Below are 20,628 nucleotides of genomic sequence, written 5' to 3' on the forward strand. Positions count from 1 at the left end.
ATGGCCCAAGTGAAAGCTTCATTCTCCACCACCGTTTTCTTTGCCAATTCTTCCAAAGTCCTCATTGCTGGTTATCATCTGTTTGTTTCATTCCCTCTCCTCTGTGCACATTTCCCAGACTTGGAAGGTCATTCTTTGGCTCTGTGTTTCATTTGAACCCGCTCCCATGCCTCAGCTTTGACATTCTTCCAACTGCAGTGTCTGACTCTCCGAAAGAGAAAAGTACTCCGCTGGAATTACATCATTGTAGTTTAAGATGGAATCTGGCGCTTCCTCTTTAAATTATTTAACAAGACACTTACCTGATTAACTACTTGTTGCATCACAGAATATTTCAGTTGAAGAGAAATCAAGACCCTTTGGTTAAATTTTCAGTAAGAGCTGCTTCAGCTTGCAATAACTGCAGACATTGAACGAAGCTTTTTCATTACTGCTAAATTTCATTTATTCCTTAGAACAGTGTAATTTAAATTATTATTTTTAATCTCAAAGCCTGTACTTGCTGTCATTAACATGGCAAATGACTAGTCAAACCACACAGATTACATTGTGTACATCTTAAATGATATGCAGGAACAGCTGGTTTTGTCAGCATTTCCTTACATTTTTCATTGGTTACAAAATGTATAAATTTATTGGTATAAATGAGTCCATCCTGAAAAATGCCTTTGACTATCCAGAGTTTTATGCCTGGAAAAGTTTAGATCTATTAAACAAAGAAAACATAGAAAATACAGTAGGAAAGACTTATATGGCAAATCATTTGAGAAAAATGGAATTATGTCTAGTCTACAAGAATGTCAATAAAAGATTATGTCAGATGGGACAATGACGAGAATGGGTGCATCTCAGACTAACTGAACCTCAAATATAGATAGTAGCTGCATAAACAAATGTAGCAAAATTTGCACTTATTTTATGTTACGCCTACACTCTACTGTCTTCACTGTATTGATCTCCACAACACTACTCCAAGGTAAGGAAATATGTTTTTCTTTTATTCTACAGAAAAATAACTATGATGAAGAAGCCACACCTACATTGCTCAATAAAAAAAGGACCAGGGACTATCCTGCAGCCATAGGGTCACTTGGTATAGCCTGGATGCATCCACCATGTATGGTCCTGCATTCTTTTTTGGCCTCATGCAGTACCTCTGTGGTCCAAATATATTATTATTGTATACATGCTCTTTCTTTTTCTTCCCCCCCCCCCTTATCTTTTTCCTACTCAGAATGCCTGAAATAGCATAAGAGCCACATGCAGTCTATAAAAATGTCTATCTGTGGCATTTTTTGATGTGTAGGTAGATGTTGAATACCATTGGGCACGTTATGATGGTACAAGGAGGTGATTAAGTCATCTAGAAATTTGTTCAAAAACTATGTAGGGCACAGGGACCTGGTACAGGTTTTCCTGAGCCACCCAGTTGCAAAATTTTGCTGTGACAAATGGCTTACAAGCTTTTCATGAGGTTAAGGAGCTGGAGCAGGGAACTGTATCCCTTAATTAAACATACCAAGTAGTCTAGATGTACTATGGACACTTTGCCCAGCCATGAAAATCTAATGGAGTCAATTTTTCTCACACTGATTAAGTGCAGGACACATCCCTAGGATGTTAATGTACAGACTACAATCTGTCTTTCAGAATAGGGATAGCACAATGACACTGATGCCAGGCAATTCATAACGTAGAAGAAGACACCGTCAGAAAACAATTTGGCTTTGCTCATTCTCTCTATGGAAAGGTTGTTCCCATAAAATCTGAGGGAATTTATTGTCAAAGATATCTCATCCTCAGCACTATTTCTCATGGCTGAGTTCCATTGGGTTTATTTATTTATTTTTAAATGAAAAGTGCATCGACTCCAATCTTGCGCTCCGCTTTTCATTAAATGGTTTGACAAGGAAACAGGTACTTGCTCATTTAGCTATTAAAATAAGTTGATAAGATCCATAATTCACAAAATGTGAATTACTATACAGACTGAATTAATGAGCTTATATGAATTCATAAATTATGTTAAATGAATTAATACATAAACTCCAAGAGGAGGTAACACTCAGGGCTTGATGTTGCATGGAAACACTCTGCCACTCAACTGCATGTTAACATTGCTATCAGAAACAAACAAAGCTGGTGTATTCAGTCTAGCAGACCATTGCCTTCATTTAATCCATCTGAATGAACAGTGCTACTAGATACTGCCATGGCACAGAGTACAGTTCTCATAGTTAAGGCAAATCTGCCCAAGTCTAGACAGCATTAAAGTGGAGCCTTTTTGCTACCACAACAGCACAGCAAACAGAGCTTGGAGCTTACATTCGTGAGTTACTTGATATGATGGGTTTTAGACAACTGAATAGTCTCTCGATGAAAAGAAATAGTTTGTATCTAAGATGCATGATAAAAATACACTTCGGATGATTCAGGAGCAAATCACTTACACGTGTTACCAATCAAGCAACACACTATCAATGACTACCAACATATAGTTTCTCTGTTCCAGTCACTAATCTACTGAGTGTCTCTAGGTAATATTCACACTAAATGCATTCAGCTGCAGTTATTTGGTAAGGTACCAAGGAAAAAGAAAACATATTTGTTACATACATTGTTTTTTGTAGCATCCTGTTAAGGAATAAAATCTTAACATGAACAGATCATAAGGAGTTTTATGGCAGAAAAGCTAAACCTAATGAATGCATTGGTTTTCCAAATCACATATATACAATTGAAGCATAAGAAGTCAATGTTTTTTGTTTGTTTTGTCATTGTTGATTTGGGGTTTGATTTTTTTTTTTTTTTTTTTTGGGGGGGGGAGGGGGGAGCTAATGCTGTTATGGCATAAAATTAGGGAATTTGTTAACTAGCTACCATTTGCAATAGTCTCACAATAGAGAACAACTGGTCATAACAAAATCACAACATACCTTCCTACCATTCATAATTAACTTTTCCTTGGAATGAGAAGAACTCGTTGTCCTGTTGCAAAAATAACAGCGCACTTGGTTTTGAGCCAGAGACTGTAATCACAAATGTATTTCTCACAGGCAGCAACTTAATTTACAAGAATCTAATTAAGTAAATGAATAAATAAATGAAACTGAGAAAATGCAGCCATATAAGGAAGACCATTTTGATCTCCAGCACCAAACCCAAGATTGGAGTCATAAGACTTGGTTTGCTCAGAGCTACCATTAACTTCCTGTATAACCACAAGTAAGTCATAGGTTGTCTCTGTCTCAGTTACTTTGATCTGGCAATTAGCAACTTCTGGACATGGCTTAGATCTCTAGGCTTCAAATGTGATCAATGGCTAAAGCGTGCAGCTTATACAGAAGAAGTTCCAGTTATTTCAATAAGTAGAGATTCACAGTTTCAACAGTTCAGGCTTTCAAAGTGAATTATACCTTGTCTACAGGTATTCATAAGGGAGTTTTAGTGGAATTATATGCCCACGTGATATGATTAAGATCAAAGGCAGTGGATATAATCCAGCTTTGTGCAAAATCAGATCCATGCTCTAGAAATCCTACTCACAGGTTTTGCCACAAAATATACTTTTCTTCTAAAAGTCTGCATTTGCTTCAAGTCAACATATTACAACTGTATCATACCAGTCAGATCAGCAAAATTATCATTTAACCTTCAGAGTCAGTCAGCAGACATTTATATTTAAAGATAATTTACCACCATGTCCTAAATGAGACAGAGATATGCAATTGAACAGAAAGTATGCAATTATATGCTGATGTTCAGTAGGCTGAGAATGGTTCTGAGTGGCTCCACTGATAAATACATACAAGAAATACACTGAGCTATAATGAAGTTAAATGCCAACCCTTTAAAAGTTCCTACTTCTAGAAAGAAAGTTAGCAAACATTTGTCACCACCACCTGAGAACGACCATACATCCTTCTACCACTGACTCCCAACTCTACTGCTTTCCTAGTTCAGTACAGGGACTTGTAACAAGCCAAAATCCAAATCCAACATATATTTGTAGTACCCTGTGGAAGCCACAGAAATCTACCATTTCCACAGATGTAACAGAATCTGGAATTTTGCTCTGAAAATGTTGGTGCATTTCATTAAATGTGTCCAAATTATCCTGAAGTAACCAAAGACACCAAAACATGTGGGAAATGGGTCTTCGTTTTCCTGATACATACTCATTTTCACTGGAGCCTTCTCTGATTCAGAGCACAGACAGAACAGAACTCTTAAATCACAATCAATCATAATTTTAAGGCAAGTCTTCTCTGTCCAACTCATATCCTTTATTTTAGAAACTGAGATGTGCACTATAACAAATGAAGAGCTGTAGGGAGAGAAAGAATAGTTTTCTCAATAAAGAACTGGGCAGGCATTGGAGAACCGTGTTTTATTGCCAGCTCTGCAACACGTTGCTGATGCTATGCTAGACAAATCAACATTTTTAGACAGATATTCCTCATACAGCTGAAAGAGGAAAGAAAAACTAAAGCTCATGTTTTGTTTTAAAGTTATTTGTCAGAGCAGCTTTTTGGGGATTATCTTTCCAATTTTTCTCAATTTCAAAAACAATTTTAAAAACCTCCTTGGAAAAGATTGATTTTTTGATGCTTTGGATAGGAAAGAGACAAGGAGAGAAAAAGAAAAACATGCTTCACTTTCATATGTGCATAAATTAAGACCATAAAGGAAAAAAAAAATTCAAAGGATCTGACTTCCAAGCTTTCAAAAGCATTATCCCATATGGCTTACATTTTGCCCAAAGAAATAGATTCTGCTAGCTAGGGACAGCGAGAGAACAACACTGGGGAAGCGTGTTCAGCAGCGTCTAAGCAGCCTCTGACCTGTGAAGCTGTGCTCCCACGCTGATCCACGGTGACAGTACAAAAGGGTGCGTAGGAAGCGAGAGTAGGCGTATGGCTGCTGAATCCATGCCAGTGCCATTCCTCTGGCAAAGTCCCCTCTCGGGGAAGCGGAGCTGTTGCAGAGGCTCCTGCACGCTGAGGGCTGCAGCTGCGTGCAGGCAGCACTTCCAGTTCTGCACAGCCTGGGGACAGGTCATGGGCAACTTTACCACCCAACATGGGGTGCCCCTGCTGGACTTTCCCATTTTTGCTTGGGATAGCAGACAGAATCAAGCTCCAAAACCAGGATCTATTAATAAGAATGAAGGGAAATAATCAATGCATTCTCTGTAACACAACTTCAACATGCCCAAGTTCACCCACTGCTCTTTATGGCACTGCTGCCATCATGGGAACAGAAGGTGACTCTGAGGAGTTACAGAGCAGCGGTTCAAAAAGGGACACAAAAGCATTTACAGAAGCTGCAGGGAAATAACATAACTTTTCTTTTACCACAATGCTTGCACTTTCTGTTTTGACACTGCTAGAACAAGAATAAATACCGAGGAGAGAAATTTAATCTACATTCAAAGAAATGTGATTCTAAAAAGACAGATCAAATCATTTTTTCAATACGTTGCGACAGTGTTCTTGAAATGAAGGGCTGCTTTGTGTAAAAATAGGCATGGATTAGACCTATCTCCTGAATTTTATCCTAGGATCAGTATTTTACAGAAGCACTGAAACTGACGCATTTTTATCTAAAAAATAGAAAAAAGATTATGGGTTGTATTCACCTGATACTCAGCTCTCAGTAGAAGTAATTAATGCACATAACAAAACACTATGTCTTTAGATACTGCTGTCTTCAGATATTTCTTTTTTATCATCTCTTACATAGCTTTACAGAGCAAATTTCAAGGCCTGGCAAGCAGAGACAAACTGCTACTGTCGGAGCCTTTTACAGCTTGGGAAGACAAAGTTACCATCCGTATAACTTCCAAGCACTTGTGCAGGGAGTCCATTTGCAAATTAATTACATAATGCTTCATTTTACATCGGGTGTACGTGTATTTTTTTAGACAGTGGTGCTCATTTAGAACCCAGGCCAAAGCATCTTGAATGGTTATTACAATTTTGAATCTTTAACAGAAGCAGGATGGAGTCATCACTTTAAAACTATATAAAATTCTAGAGAGCTTTAATTCTATATATACTCCATCTTGTATCCCTGAACATAAATCTGTTTTGCAAATGCAGAATGAATATGTCTTTATACAACACCCACCTTAGTTCACTGTTGCTAATAGAGAGACTATCACAAATGCTGTGGTTTAAAATACAAGAACAAAAAGCTCCTGTGTCTCTGGGTGGCCTGTCATGGAAATCCATAGGAGGAGTTCTCAAGAGATTTTAGGTGGAAAATTACAGTAACAATTATCAGCTTCCAACCTGCGTTCCCATGAATTGATGTGGTGACATGCATTTGCATTTCTCTGATAGGAAATGGTAGGGCATGCTAATAGCTATTGAGTAGTTTAACAATTATTTAAATTCAGGTTAACCCTAATTACATTTTCTTTTAAATCCAGTGATTTTCCCCACCTCCAGTGAGAAGAACCACGTGGCAAGGCTTGTGTGCAAAGAATGGTTTCTCCAGCTTGTCTCCTGCCAGCTCCTGCTGGGAAAGCCCTGAGGAAGCCATGGTTTTTGATCTCCTGCCTCTTTCCCCAGCCCTAGGAAGCTGAGGGATCTGAAAGGATCAGGGCAGGTTCAGTCCCATAGAAACAGTAATTGAGCTTCGCTTATCCTTTTCAGCCTGGTAGCCCAGCTGCACCACTGTGCCATCCACCTGGCCCAACCAATACCGATAACGCAGGACCCAAATTCTGCCATAAAAGCTGGGTGCAGGACAATCAGCGAGGCTATTAGAAAGGATGGCAATCCTGATTCACACTGCTGTCTTCATGGAAACTGATCTAAGCCTTCAGCAGAGGGCTGCCCAGGCTGCACCACATCCCTGTGTACAGCAGACATCAGCAGAAGCGTTATCTTCTCACTCCTAAACAGCATGAGGAAGCCAACAGGCACAGACCTCTTTTGCAGAGCAAAACTAAGGGGGATTTGCTCTTCGGACTCTCTGTAGCTTCTTTCTGTTCAGCCAAAAAGAGCAGATGATCTTGGAGGCCTTTTCCAACCTTAATGATTCTGTGATTCTAAGTAAAAACAAATTCCCTCCGCATCCCAAAAGAGATTACATGATTCCCTCACATCTTCCAGAATGTCAACCCCGGATCTTCTTTACCCTCTAATTTGCTTATTACCAACAGATAGTGATTGAAACACACACACAAGCCATCTCAATGATTTAAGTGAGGGTTTTCTTTAGGAAACCTTGACACAGTATAATCAGAAGCACAGCCATTGTTCATTCTCACCATTGACTAATTTAATTTAGCTTCTAACGTGTGACTAATTTTAATACTATGGGATAATAATTATGTTTGTGTTCTAATGATCAGTGTTAACCTAATTAGTGACCATGAGAATTCCCAGGGAAAGCAATTACATTAGAATTAAGATTGTAAATATTTTCTTAATGGAAAACTTCCAGGAGAAGACTAATGTGCTCAAAGGCTACAGAAATAGGAAAATACATAGCATATGTAAAATGACTGGCATAATGAATTTGCAATTCCTAACTGCTGCACAAGATAAGAACGTGTGTAACGTGATGTTAGAAATTTATCCATACATAACAAGTCAGCCATGTAATACTTAAATCAAGGCATTTAAGCTTCAGCTCACCAGACATGGCAGAAAGCCTTTTCAAGAACCTCCTTATCTGCTTTCCAGACAGAAGAGCTCTCCTGTCCCAGTGAAAACTGTTTTGGGGACAGGACCAATCCCCGCTTGCCTATTTGTCCTTCATTCCTGTCACTTTCCTGCTGATAATCTCATTTCCTGGGGATCTGTCCTTGATGTTGGCATTTCCCCACTCACAATTCAGCACGGGAAACCCTTAGAGCAGGGTGGAGGGTGCAGTGAGTTGGCACTTGCAAGCCAGAGAGCTGCAGCATCATGCACAGCAAGTAACTCCAAAATTGCTGCTGGGCCCTGGAAAACACAAACCAGATGCAAACTGTATGGGTAGAATAGAGAATGCCACAGCTAAACTCATCACAAGACAACGACTGGTATGCAAATAGAAGGACAGTCTCCAAGAAAGCATCATCTGTTCCAGCAGACACATTCCCTTCCTGACCTAAGCAAAGGTCTGCTGTAAAGAGCTTGCTTATACGGCACCCACAGAAAAACTCTTCCAAGTCCTCCTCCTTTGCCAGAAAGTGGTGCTCTGCTATGTTATTCTGCATAGCCATCCTTGTAATTAAATGACACCAAATACCTGAATCATGACAGTTCCTCTGAGATGACACAGTTATTCATACCTGAATCTGACCCTCCTCTCATTTACTTTGGTATAAAAAGCTTTCTTTTATGTCACTTGTTGCAAGCGCTCTGCTAGATTTACATTACTTTGTAACACAGGTAACATACTGCTCAGCATGATCCTCAGAGGCTACATTCCCAGGTACTGGGATGATTCCAGTTAGAATATTGATTTAAGATAAAAGCTTCATATTGGATTGGAAATGGATCTTTCACTTGACCAGATGGTGTTGTATTATGGAACCATACACAGGTCTCCTCTGAAAACCTTTTCTTCCGTGTGCTCAGAGTCAACCTTCCCCAGACATGCAGAAATAATACCTGGAAACATCACTTCCAGCTTTTGTGGGGATTCAAAGTGAACAGGGCAAGCACTGTTCTCTTGTCACCTTCCAGCTCTTGGATAAACAATTTATCTCAGTTTCCAGCTGTATGCAAAGAGTGCCAGAAACACATCAAGCCTGTATTACATCTTATCAATTATGTATTGTCTCCAAACACAATACAGTTCTTGAAGTCTAAGACACAAAATAGAAAAATAGAGAATGTGTTCCTGCTGAGCTACAACATATCATTTATGCATAAGATAAGGATTTTCACTCTGAAAAGTGCAGCTTTCCCCCTTTTTATCTTCTCCTATGGTTTCTAATCTAAGTTACATATTTAAAACAGAGACAACTAACCCACTGAAGAATTAGTGCAGGTGATACATAGAGGAGATGCTGCCTCCAGTACGCTGTAGGTTTATCTTCTGCAAGAATTTGTAAGGAAATCAGTTTTCTAGCTTCCTACCTCTGTACTTTGGCTGTATTACATACACACTCGTGCCTGAGCTTCCCTCTGCTTGGTAGTAACCACACCTGCATTTCACAGTGTCAAAGGTGTTGATACATGTGGATGCTGCAAAGGGTGGTTGTGTTCCTGCACATGCCATGAGCTGTTCGCTGCCTTGTATTTCACTCCACTACTTTCAATACCTCATCACAAGGTATCATTAATGGTAACACTAATGATAGAGCTGTCTCAGGCTGAAAAGATCATTAGTAAATGCTTTATAGAGAGCAAAAAATAAACAAGTCATACAATAGTCATTCAGTATTGATTTTTGGGGACTGATCTCCTAGAAGTCTGTATCAGTTTTCAATAACTTAAAGTATTCTGCAAAACACTGCAATTTCCACCTGTACTGCATTAATCTCTACCTACATGGAGGTTTTTTTTTTTTTTTTTTTTTTTTTTTTTTTCCTAGTTATCTTTATGTACAAATGGTTGAAATTCCATGTTTTGGAAATCAGTTTACCATAACATGGAAAGCCTGTTGTTTTTCAAACATGCAAAACACAAAAAGCTACAGATATTGTGTAGGCAATTTATTCATGCAATAATGCAGTGTTTGCAGTCCTGGCTTTCAGAAAATCAAAAGGTTGGGTCATTAATAATTTCTGAAATTCATTATCATGATGAGAAATAATCTGAAGCCAAGTTTTTTGATTAACAGAGATTTGTTAAGTGGAAAGACATTGTTGCTATGTACTTAATTTTGAGAGTGTTGACATGAAATGTTTTAAGTACAATATATGACTGAATTAAAATTTCATTGTAGATAGCATGAATCCCTAGAACTCTGATCTGTCTTCTTCAATCACGCTTGACAAGTTCTGTTTAGCTACAGAACAGTGCTTGTATCAAGCTCATGTATACATTTATTTATAATTTTTTTTTAAAGAGAAAACCCACACCCCTCTGAACTCCTGCAAAGTTTCATACTTGCAGACACTAAACTTAAGACTGCATTTAAATTAATAATAAACTCACAAATTTTCCTTGGAAAAATAACTACGGCATAGCAGTTTTGATATTATTTATCAATATGGAACATCTTTCACTTGATTTCCCACTGACATCAAAACTTCAATGTCTAGGTTTTAATGTGTTTAATTCAGCTAGGATGTCAAAAAATGGCTTAGTATCATGCGAATAAGTAAATGTACAAAGCAAAAATTGCCACATATAGGCAATATAGGCACAAAATACAACTGTGATGTGAAGGCCTGATTTACCATCTTGTGTTATCCTGCTTCCTGCTAGCAGTGAGGCAAAGAACGAAGGCACATTCAGGAACATAGTGAGGATATTTTTGGGCCCCGCCAATCCACCTGCTTCTTTTGCTTTTCAAGACCTTTGGCAGCGAGAGTAATTTAAAACATCTCTAAATTATTCATGGGGACCAGACCTGTGCACAGCTGACAGACAACTGGGGAGCATTAAGTTTACCTTTGTGGATTTTCCAGGGCTATCTGGGGGGTCTCTAGCAGGTCTGTGTCACCAGGACCATCCAGCTGTTCTTCTAGACAAGTCCATAGCAAGGTCTGAGGAAGATGATTTGCTTCCTACATAACCAGTTACAGAAATAGCTTTGTACTGCACAGATTAAAGCATCAGGAAATTTTATATTTCTCACTGGAAAAAAGTATTTGTCAATGCTGAAGAAAGGCAAGGTGAAGGCATTTTTAAATGCTTTTGTTCTTCCACCCAGAATGAATGGCTTTTTAAAATTCATTTCACCATTATTTGGAGCAAACCCAAACAAACATAATTGTAGATATAAATTCACCTTTGAGTCAGCATCTCGTGTTTCAGCACGTCTAGTCACAGCATCTTTCAGAACAGTACATCACCCGTCTGCTTCATATACATCATTTACCTTTCCAGTAAATCAAAAGATAAATGCTGAACTCCAGAACACAACCTCAAAAATTCCTTGGCTTTTTTAGCAAATCGTATTGATACTTCTGGTCAAACCTATTTATGAGTGTGAGATGGCAAGATTTCCATACATAATTCAGACAAAAATTTAATCGGAAATAAGAAAGATTATCAAGTGGCGAGCACTTGCGGTAGCTAGGCAGGAATATTCTAAGGTAATGGTGAAAAACAAATAAATGTAGATACAATAAAGAATAAACTCCTTTTAAATATAATTTGTATGAAGTAAGAGAGAGGTATAAAAGCATTGCAGGAGCTTCAGAAATTGTGCTTTTATTTCAAGAAATCAAATGATTTGTTGTTGTTGTTGTTATTTGTTCAGTTGTCCATGTCCTTCTTCCCCACCCCCATGAAACAATCTCAGGATGAGGTCTCCAATAGAACAGATTTACTTAAAACACATTAGATCAACCAGAAAAAAATGGAGGCTAGCCAGGACTGATAATGGATGTACAAGGTAACTGGTACCCTTGTGGGCCAGTTATTCAGTCTCATCCGCTGAGCTTTTTTTCAGATTAATTCCTCCAGACTGAAGGAGGATAACTGACCAAGATTTCTAAATTTCATACAGTATACGATCAAGCCCCTTTACTTTTATAACACTCAAATAGCAAACATTTATGTTTTTTAAGGCCTGTTGCCCACCATTTTACCTATGTGGACTATGACTGCATTACTGCACACCTTAAGCATCCCTCAAAACAAGTGAAGACATTCAGTCCTAAATCACCTTCGCATCCCACTAATACGGTGTCCCCTCAAACCATGTTCTTACAACAAGTCACAATGCAAAATTATGAAGTGAGGTTGCAGGGTCATTTGAATATACACAGCCCTTCCAGACCTTCAGAATCACAGCTTAAGGCCATAAGCATGCTTTTCCAACTGTATTCTTACTCAGCATCATCTGCTTTACATTCATAGCTTGTCCTCTTCACTATCCGCATCAAAGCACCCTGCTAAAAAACTGACCAATTCTGTTAATGCTTTATTGATAGAGAATGCTTCCTACTTGGCATTTTCGTGTCTTCCAGAGGTCAGGAAGGAAGGAGAATTTGCTGTATTTCCAAACAATCCCTCTGATGACTGTTGGAAATGTTAGTAACAAGATTAAAAGTTATACCTGCCCTTGTGGAGGATTCTGAGTGTAATCGGATTTCTTCCTTCCATTAGGTTAGGGAGAAAATTAATCCTATAACTCATCTGATGAATAGGAACTTCAGGAATGCTGTCAATTTGTGGGTTGTGACTGATCTAAAGGGATGCTGGTTTGAATCTGTTGCTCTCTTCCAGTCCAGACCTCTTTATTTGAGCTTTTACATTAAGCAAAGCTGTTTATCCAAGGTGCATTTTATAAATTAAACAAGTGAGTCTTGGGTGTGTGAACTAAGTCAGTTTATTTTACATTTTGAAATGCAGCTGTAGGTCTCAGTATTCAAGAGTTTCCTCATCATGTCATTCCTTTAGGTCAAGAGCAGGGAGCACATAAATTGGCAACGATTCTTATCTCAGAGTCTGCTTGTATTGATAAGCTACTTAAACATAATAGCAGTAATTGTATAAGGAAATTAGAATTGTTCATTTAAGCTATGTAATACTTTGTGGGATAGGCAGGAGTTTATTGTAATAATTTCTTTCAGTATTTAATCACTTAGAAAGAAAGCTTTTAGCACAAGAAGCAATTACCACATGAAGAGTTTAGGGCAGGAAATGAAGAACATAATTACCAAACAAAGGTTCATCCAGAATTCAAGAAGGCAGAGGTGGCTTCAGGAGCAGCACCTGGTCTTTACGCCACACCCCCGAGCAGCAAAATGTTCACCAGGCTTTAGGAGGAGGCAAACCAGCCTTGAGCTGAGCTGTCAGCTGTGCAGGACAGCACTCTGCCAATCCTTTTGCATTAAAAGCAGCTGTTTCCTCCTCCCCATTATATCTTTGTAAGCACATGATTTCTTTATGTATTATTTCTGGTTGACACTTTACTTCCACACAATACTTGGTGATTTGTCATAGAAACAAATATTAAGCTACTGAATTTGTGTTAAAACATATTTCAGAGAATTTTAACACAAGTTTAATGGATTGTTTTAACTTTTGAATGTTTGTTCTCCAAAGTAGCCAAAGCACTTCAAGACATTTGATTTCCAAATGTAGCCTCTGAGGGCATGCACTGACAACCATTTCTTACATAGTTTTGCAGTCAGCTACTGCTGTTTTGTGCCACTGTGGCACAGAAATATTAATCTTTTTTCCTCAGATGGATAATGGAGTGAGAAATTCTGTCTTCTCTAGGAGCACTACTGTTTTCTTTCTTCACAATGTCAACCCACCTCAACAGAGGTCCTGAACTGCCTCCTCTGGTCAGGTTTATTGTTACTCTTCTCAAACTTAAGTTTTGCTCATCCACCTCCAGAACTGACATCAGCAAGGAAAATATTAATTTCATAGTGAAACAAGGCAATGTTATTTGGCAGCTTTGTAGGACTCTTCCTGGACACTATTAGATATTAGAGCTGCAGTACTGTGTGACATCCAGAAGCCTCCTTTGGAGACAGCACTAACATTTTACACTGTAGTAGAGTCTTTCATTTTCATCTGCTACCTTCTATGATGGTATGACTAATTGGGTAGATGAGGAGAGAGCAGTGGATGTGGTCTACCTTGACTTCAGCAAGGCTTTTGATGCTGTCTCCAATAACATCCTCACAGACAAGTTTGGGAAGTGCGGCCTAGATGAGCAGACAATGAGGTGGATTGGCAATTGGCTGTATGGCAGAGCTCAGAGGGTTGTGCTTGGTGGTGCAGTCTAGCTGGAGGCCTGTAGCTAGCAATGTCCCCTGGGCTCAGCACTGGGTCCGGTGTTGTTCAGATTATTCATCAATGACCTGGACAACAGAACAGAGTGCACCCTCAGCAAATTTGCTGGTGACACAAAGCTGGGAGGAGCAGCTGATACCCCAGCGAGCCATGCTGCCATTCAGAGGGACCTGGACAAGCTGGGCAGAGAGAAACCTCATGAAGTTCAACAAGGGCAAATGCAGGGTTCCTGCACCTAGAGAGGAATAACCTCAAGCACCAGTACAGGCTGGGGGCGACCTGCTGGAGAGCAGCTCTGCAGAGAGTGACCTGGAAGTCCTGGCAGACAGCAGGCTGATCATGTGTCACTGATGTGCCCTGGTGGTGAAGAAAGCCAACAGGATCCTGGGGTGCATTTGGAAGAGTATTGCCAGCAGGTCAAGGGAGGTGATCCTCCCCCTCTACTCATCTCTCGTGAGACCACACCTGAAATGTTGTTTCCAGTCCTGGGCTCCCCAGTACAAGAGGGATGTGGAGCTACTGGAGCAAGTCCAGAGGAGGGCTACAAAGATGATCAGAGGACTGGAGCACCTGTCATATGAGGACAGGCTGAGAGAACTGGGCCTGTTTAGTCTGGAAAAGAGAAGACTGAGGGGAGACCTTATCAATGTTTATAAATATCTGAGGGGAGGGCATCAAGAGGATGGAGCCGGTTTCTTTTCAGTTGTGCCCAGCGACAGGACGAGAAGCACCAGGCACAAACTGAAGCACAGGAGGTTCCATCTGAATATGAGAGTACGCTTCTTTACTGTGAGGGTGACAGAACGCGGGGACAAATTGCCCAGAGAGGTTGTAGAGTCTCTTTCTCTCTGGAGATATCCAAAACTCACCTGGATGCCATCCTGCGCAATGTGCTCTAGGTGATCCTGCTCGGCTAGAGGTTGGACTAGATGATCTTCAGAGGTCCCTGCCAACCTCAGCCACTCTGTGATTTTTATACATAAAGGAAGTACAACACCGTGCAAAGGTTCAGACACCCGGACCTGCGAGGTAGCATGGCAACTTCTCCCCTACACAATGGCCAGTGATTATAGAACAGCCAAAGATATGACTCTCTTTTCAATCAGCACTAACATTTTATAGGAAAATGATTTATCAATGGGACAACTTTTTTCATTTTTATGCAGAGAAACCCTCCAAAAAACAAGAGAAGATGACAGGGTTTGGAGAGGATGAGTAATTCAGTGGGTTGTATTTAGTTAGTGAATGTGATATCCTTCCTGAGAGAAACACAAGCTTTCTGTGTTTATTCCTCAGTTGATGGAAAACTGCTTATTGTTATTGTACAATTACAGAGCAGAGGGACGGGAGGGGGTAGAGTTGATCAGATTAACTAATTAGGCTTGTGGTGGACACGCAAACAAACCATGAAGGCAAGAGCAATTCAGGCACATGTGCAGACTAGCCTCCTGTCCTCCCTCCAGTCCCCATTGCCCTGGCTTCCTGACATCATCCACTTTGGTCCAAACACTGATCTGCACCACATATTAAGCTGTTTGCCTGTAATAATGCTCGAGTAGATACCACACTGCATATGACAGGTTGCCTGGCAACTTAAATTCATTTAGCAAAATTTAATTTCCTTTATATTATTTTTATTCCATAACATGCAGGGCCAAGTAACAAATTCTTACATTTTTTCTACCAAGAAGGGATTTAATTTCTGTTAAAACTTCCCTTTGGAGTGAATATAATAGCAAACAGAAGAAGGAAAGGAGGAAGGGAGGCACAACAGAGATGAACATTTTGACCTAGCTTTAAGTTACAGCTAAGCAATCGAATGTCACAGTATGCTAATTACTTAATCAACCCACATCTTCTCTGCTGTTCATGTATTATTCTAACTATCAGTCGAACACCATCTGCCCTGACAGAAGAATGTTCCTACAGCCCGCAGAATATTTGGCTACCACGTAACTATCACCATACTCATGAACCTGGGAGAACCTGAGGAGCCCTGGGGCATTCAAAGCAGCTCTGGCCTGCCTCCTCTGAAGAATAAACAAACAATTTCCTTTGACATTTCAAGTAGTTTCATTAATATCTTTGGGAGCTGGCACTCCCGCTCCCTTGGAGGAGCGTGGGAAGCCGCGGCAGCAGCAGCAAGGAAGAGGAGGAGGAGGAGGAAGAGAAGAGGCAGCAGCTGCGGCTCAGGCCGAGCTGTTCCTCCCTGCCAGCCTCCCTCAGCACTCCCCCCTCTCTCTGGTCAGAGAGCCCTGGCCTGAGATGCATTTTGTAAGGTCAAGAGATAACTCTGCACCTCAAACAGGAGAGCTGGCTTTGTGAATGATAGTCTGTTAAAATACTCTAGAGAAAGGATTTGGGAAAGGTTATTTAGTAGGTGTAGGTGATAAGGGGATTTTACCTTGAGTAGATAAAATGAAATATAAAGCCTTGCTGAGAGCAAGGAATAACACAGAACCCATGCCAAAGGGGGAATAATATTACTTCTTTCATTTTTGAACTACTAAAATAGACAAGACAATAGTGAAACTTTGTTCCAAATTGTTAGACATGCAGCACAGTTGGCCTCCTCATCAGTTTCCAACCAGACGCTGCCTGTTAGGGAATCCTGGCCAGCTCTCCACATAAATAGGTACAAACATCACACACGCTACCAGAAAAAAACAAGCACAGAGGCAGCCAAAATGTCTTTGGGCACTGTTTAGAAACAACTTTTGCAAAAAACATCCCTAGTTGATAGATCAGCTACTACAGCCTGCTGCCCATCGGTCTCACGGCCTGGCGCAAAGCACATAAACCCAGGCCTACCCAGGCAGGACAGCCAACAGCTCCAGACTGGTGTCACCCATACCGGCAAAGAGCTGCCAGCAAGGCATGGATGGATCCACCTACCAAAACAAAATCACTGGGCCCTGACAGCTCTGCCATCCTCGTACTGAATTCCTTGGAGCAGGACCAGGGATTTCCAGTGGGACTGGAACTGGGCCCAGTGTGCCACAGTCCCATAAAACACAACTGTCTATTGGTTAAACAACGCCAAGTGTGTCTCAGACAGATGCTTGTTTACCGACTACTGAGAAAGAAAAAAAAAACCTCTCAGATGCTACTGCTTGGGATCACAGGATGTAGGGCATATTAATTATGAACAAATGAAATGATCACAAAACAGAGATGAGCCATGTAATGGTTTGGCTGCAGTTCTTGGTATATGAAAAAACAGTACAATAACCACAGGCCTTGGTGAACATAAGTTCTTCATTAAAAATTATTTCATTATATGGTGTTTATGTGCTTAAGGTAATAGTTCTTTCTTCTGCTATATGGGCTACTGGACTATAAAATATGTTAATTTATCATCCATTTATCACAAATACTTGCTATAGTAAAGGATGTGCCAACCTAGCACAGGCCCAGCATACCTCAGCAAGACAAGCAGAGCACATCACAGAATCACAAAATGGTTTGGGTTGGAAGGGACCTTAAAGACCATCTAGTTCCAAACCCCCTGTTATGGGCAGGGACACCTCCCACTAGACCAAGTTGCTCAGGGCCTCGTCCAACCTGGCCTTGAACGCCTCTAGGGATGGGCATCCACAGCTTCTCTGGGCAACCTGTGCCAGTGCCTCACCACCTTCTAAAGCAATTTTTGAATAGAAGGAGTGGAGTGCTTTAAAAGTCCTAGTGGTTATACAACTAAACATCTCTGAGTGGTATTTGTCTTTTTCTCATTATCATCATACAGTCGATTCCTGTTTACTCCGTGGTCCACACCACCATCTCACTGCATTTTTGTAGATCTTTCTTGTTAAACGGTGTATTTTGTCATCCTGCACTGTGCATTTGATTATTCCAGCATAAGAGTATTATCTTGACCTTGTCCAAGTTGATTTTTTTTTTTAGGCCATTCTTCCTATTTGTTGAAAACATCTTGAATTCAGATTCTGCCCTACTTATTTACATTTTGCAAATGATAAGAATACTCCTTTGTCCATCACTGGCTATTAATGAACCCATTAAAAGATTTGCTTCAGAACAGACAGTAATGGAAAGCTTGCGATGTTGTCTGTTGTGACAACTGCCCTCAAGGTACACCACCCACCCAGCCTGGCATCTCAATGACCTTAAGGCTCTTCTTAGCTTTACATGTCACAGACATGCAAATCAAGATAGAGAACCTCTAGAGCTTCTTCTCTGGCCACTCTTTCATAGAAAGAAATTAGCTTGGTTTGATGTAGTTTGTCTTTTGTTTGTTTTTAAAATCAGTCACTTCTCCTATAGGTGCTTTCAAATTGTTTTGGAAGTGTGTCTTAAAAGTTTCAAGCTGATGTAAACTGCTTTATAAATCCCTAAGTTTGCTCTACCCCACAGCACACGCACTTGTTAAAGACGGGCACCGCCTCAGTCTTTCCCTATCTGCCAGTATCTTGCCTGCCCAAAACCAGATCTCAGAAATTTTGACCACAGCTCCTAAAGTTGCTTTCAACAATTCCCTGCTCACCCAGGGATGCAGTTCACCAGGCCTGGTTAACCTTAAAACAGCCTGCTTAGATCTTCTCTAAGTTATGCCTTCCCTGTCTTAGGCTCACCTTATCCCCTTCACCACTCGCGTTAGCTGCACGAGCCATCTGTTCCCTCTAACTTTCTCAGTGAGCACAAATGAAGAGCAATCAAACATCCAATTCCTCAGTATTATCTGTAGGCTGCTCTTCCTCTCCGCTGAAAAGCAGGCCAGACCTTTTACTGGTCTTCCTGTTACTAATGAGATAATGAGTTTTTGTTGTAGCAGGTATCTTTTAATAGTTACTGCAGCTGAAATATGACATCCAAAAGGCCTTCTGGAAACCCGAGAGCTGGTTTCAAGGGAGACAATTTCTTGAAGCCTTCAGCTCAAGAAAGAAGCATTCAGAGGTGAATGAAGCAAGGGAAGAACAAAATAATTGTGTAGAACTCTGACTGTGATGGGTACCTCCCTCTCCCACCAAAGTCATGCAAAAAATGAGAAAAGAAGGTGCTCAACATAGCCAGAGTTTCCATTTATCTTCTCTCAATACATTAACTAGAGGCCAGAAAAGTTTCCAGAGCGCGTAGTCTGAGTCACAAGAAAATCTGAAAGAAAGTTAGTTTCATAGACCGGGAGGAAACAAACCTTTCCTGAACTTTCCTTAATGACAGTGAGATGTTTCTTTCCCAGCAAAAGCTGACTGCTACTCTTGACATGCCTGATGTCAGCTGGAGGAACAGATGGCTCAATGGTTCATTTCAAACTGTTCACTCAGCCAAACAGCACAAATTGCATTAATTGCCTCACAGTACGAGCAAAGAACTGAGCACTCTGCGTGTCTTAGCTGTGAATCACTGAGACTTTTTATCATTATTCTGAGGCGACAGGTCACTCAGGAACTTCTCCACGTACTAGGAGGAGCAGGGGTAGAAGGAGCACAAGACAAAGAGTGCCTGAGTATAGGCAGGTAACAGAAAACACCAAAGAGCAGATTTGTCCTTGGCTTTGGTTTTAAAATGGTTTCCTAAGCACAACGCCACTTTCTGAATTAGGATTTCTTAACACAAAAATGCATGCAATAGCATACCTGACTTCAGCAAGCCCCTGTAGCCAGGAACAGAGAGCAAGGAAGAAAAACAAAACAAAACTGATAGAAGCAAAGAGCTTGAAACAGGTACTTACTCGTTGTTTCTGTAAGTTGGGAGTCTTGTATATGTTTAAGTTAGTAGTATGTACGTGTGATCATCTGAAAAGTTGTTGCAGAAGATGAGTCCAAACAGAGTTCTGCTTTAGGCCTAACTGCTCAAAGCCTCATATCACAAAACAATTTATTAGCTGTTCCATACCATGTTGAAAAGCTCTGACACTTCACTTTGAAAGTGTTAGTATTCTGCCCACTGAGGACACAGTTACATTTACTTTAGCTAAGAAAAAGATTTGGCAAATTCCCATGTAAGACCAGAAGCATAAGGATACAGATTTTGAGTTTGTTTGATCACTGGTGTTTCCCTGCTACCTACTGAATATACTTTCTTTAGGTCAACAATTCCAGTAAAATACAATACAGAGAAAATACTAACCTTCGCCTCTCACAGGCCATTGAGGCTCCTGCTGCAAAGCTCACAGGCAAGTCCTGCTGCTCTTTCTTCCCCTCTGCCTCGGAGGGAGCAGAAACATTGTGCTTTTCCCACATGGGGCCAAATTTCTATTCCATATCTTTATGCACTGCAAAATTTTGCTTGAAACCCTACTGCAGGAAAAAACGCAGAAGTAGGCGGAAAATAAAAAGAAAAACCAATACGTTATACAAAACCAGCCCCACCTGCTGTGCTGTAACTCCCCCTCAAGTCACAAACTGGCTGTAGATCTCATTACTGCAAACGGGTAGCAGCTGAGGGGGTTCATTTTCTCCACCCCGGCTTAGTGAAGGCTCTGTCTGCACCCTCCTTCCTAGCTCCTTCTATGCTACCCTCAGGTCCTACATGTTTCTGGAGCAGGTTTTCCTCTTCACTGTTTTCCTCTCTTAACTACCTGTCAATAGAAGGGAAAGGACACCTAACTGTATCTAATTAAGAAAAAACCCGAATTTCAGGGCTCTGCTCATGTGAAAGTTCCCTTATAGCATTAATCACTTTGCCTCACACAACATTTGGGGTAACAAAAAGCTGGATCCACATTTATTCCACTCTGTACCTCAGAAAGAATACAGCAAAATTCGTAGATTCAAATCTTGTTACGCTGGGGATT

At 40.5% G+C, this 20,628-nt stretch overlaps 1 long non-coding RNA gene across 1 annotated transcript; it reads right to left on the bottom strand.

Annotated features, from left to right (window-relative positions):
- Positions 1 to 420: 420 nt before the first annotated feature.
- LOC137853624 (uncharacterized) lies at positions 421 to 20,083 on the bottom strand. Its single transcript, XR_011094600.1, has 3 exons — positions 19,962 to 20,083; positions 10,569 to 10,684; positions 421 to 7,961 (listed from the first exon to the last, which is right to left on the bottom strand). It is a non-coding gene; the product is annotated as an uncharacterized lncRNA (long non-coding RNA).
- Positions 20,084 to 20,628: the final 545 nt, after the last annotated feature.

The sequence above is a fragment of the Anas acuta genome, chromosome 3, assembly GCF_963932015.1.
Source record: "Anas acuta chromosome 3, bAnaAcu1.1, whole genome shotgun sequence".
NCBI classification, from domain to species: Eukaryota; Metazoa; Chordata; class Aves; order Anseriformes; family Anatidae; genus Anas; species Anas acuta.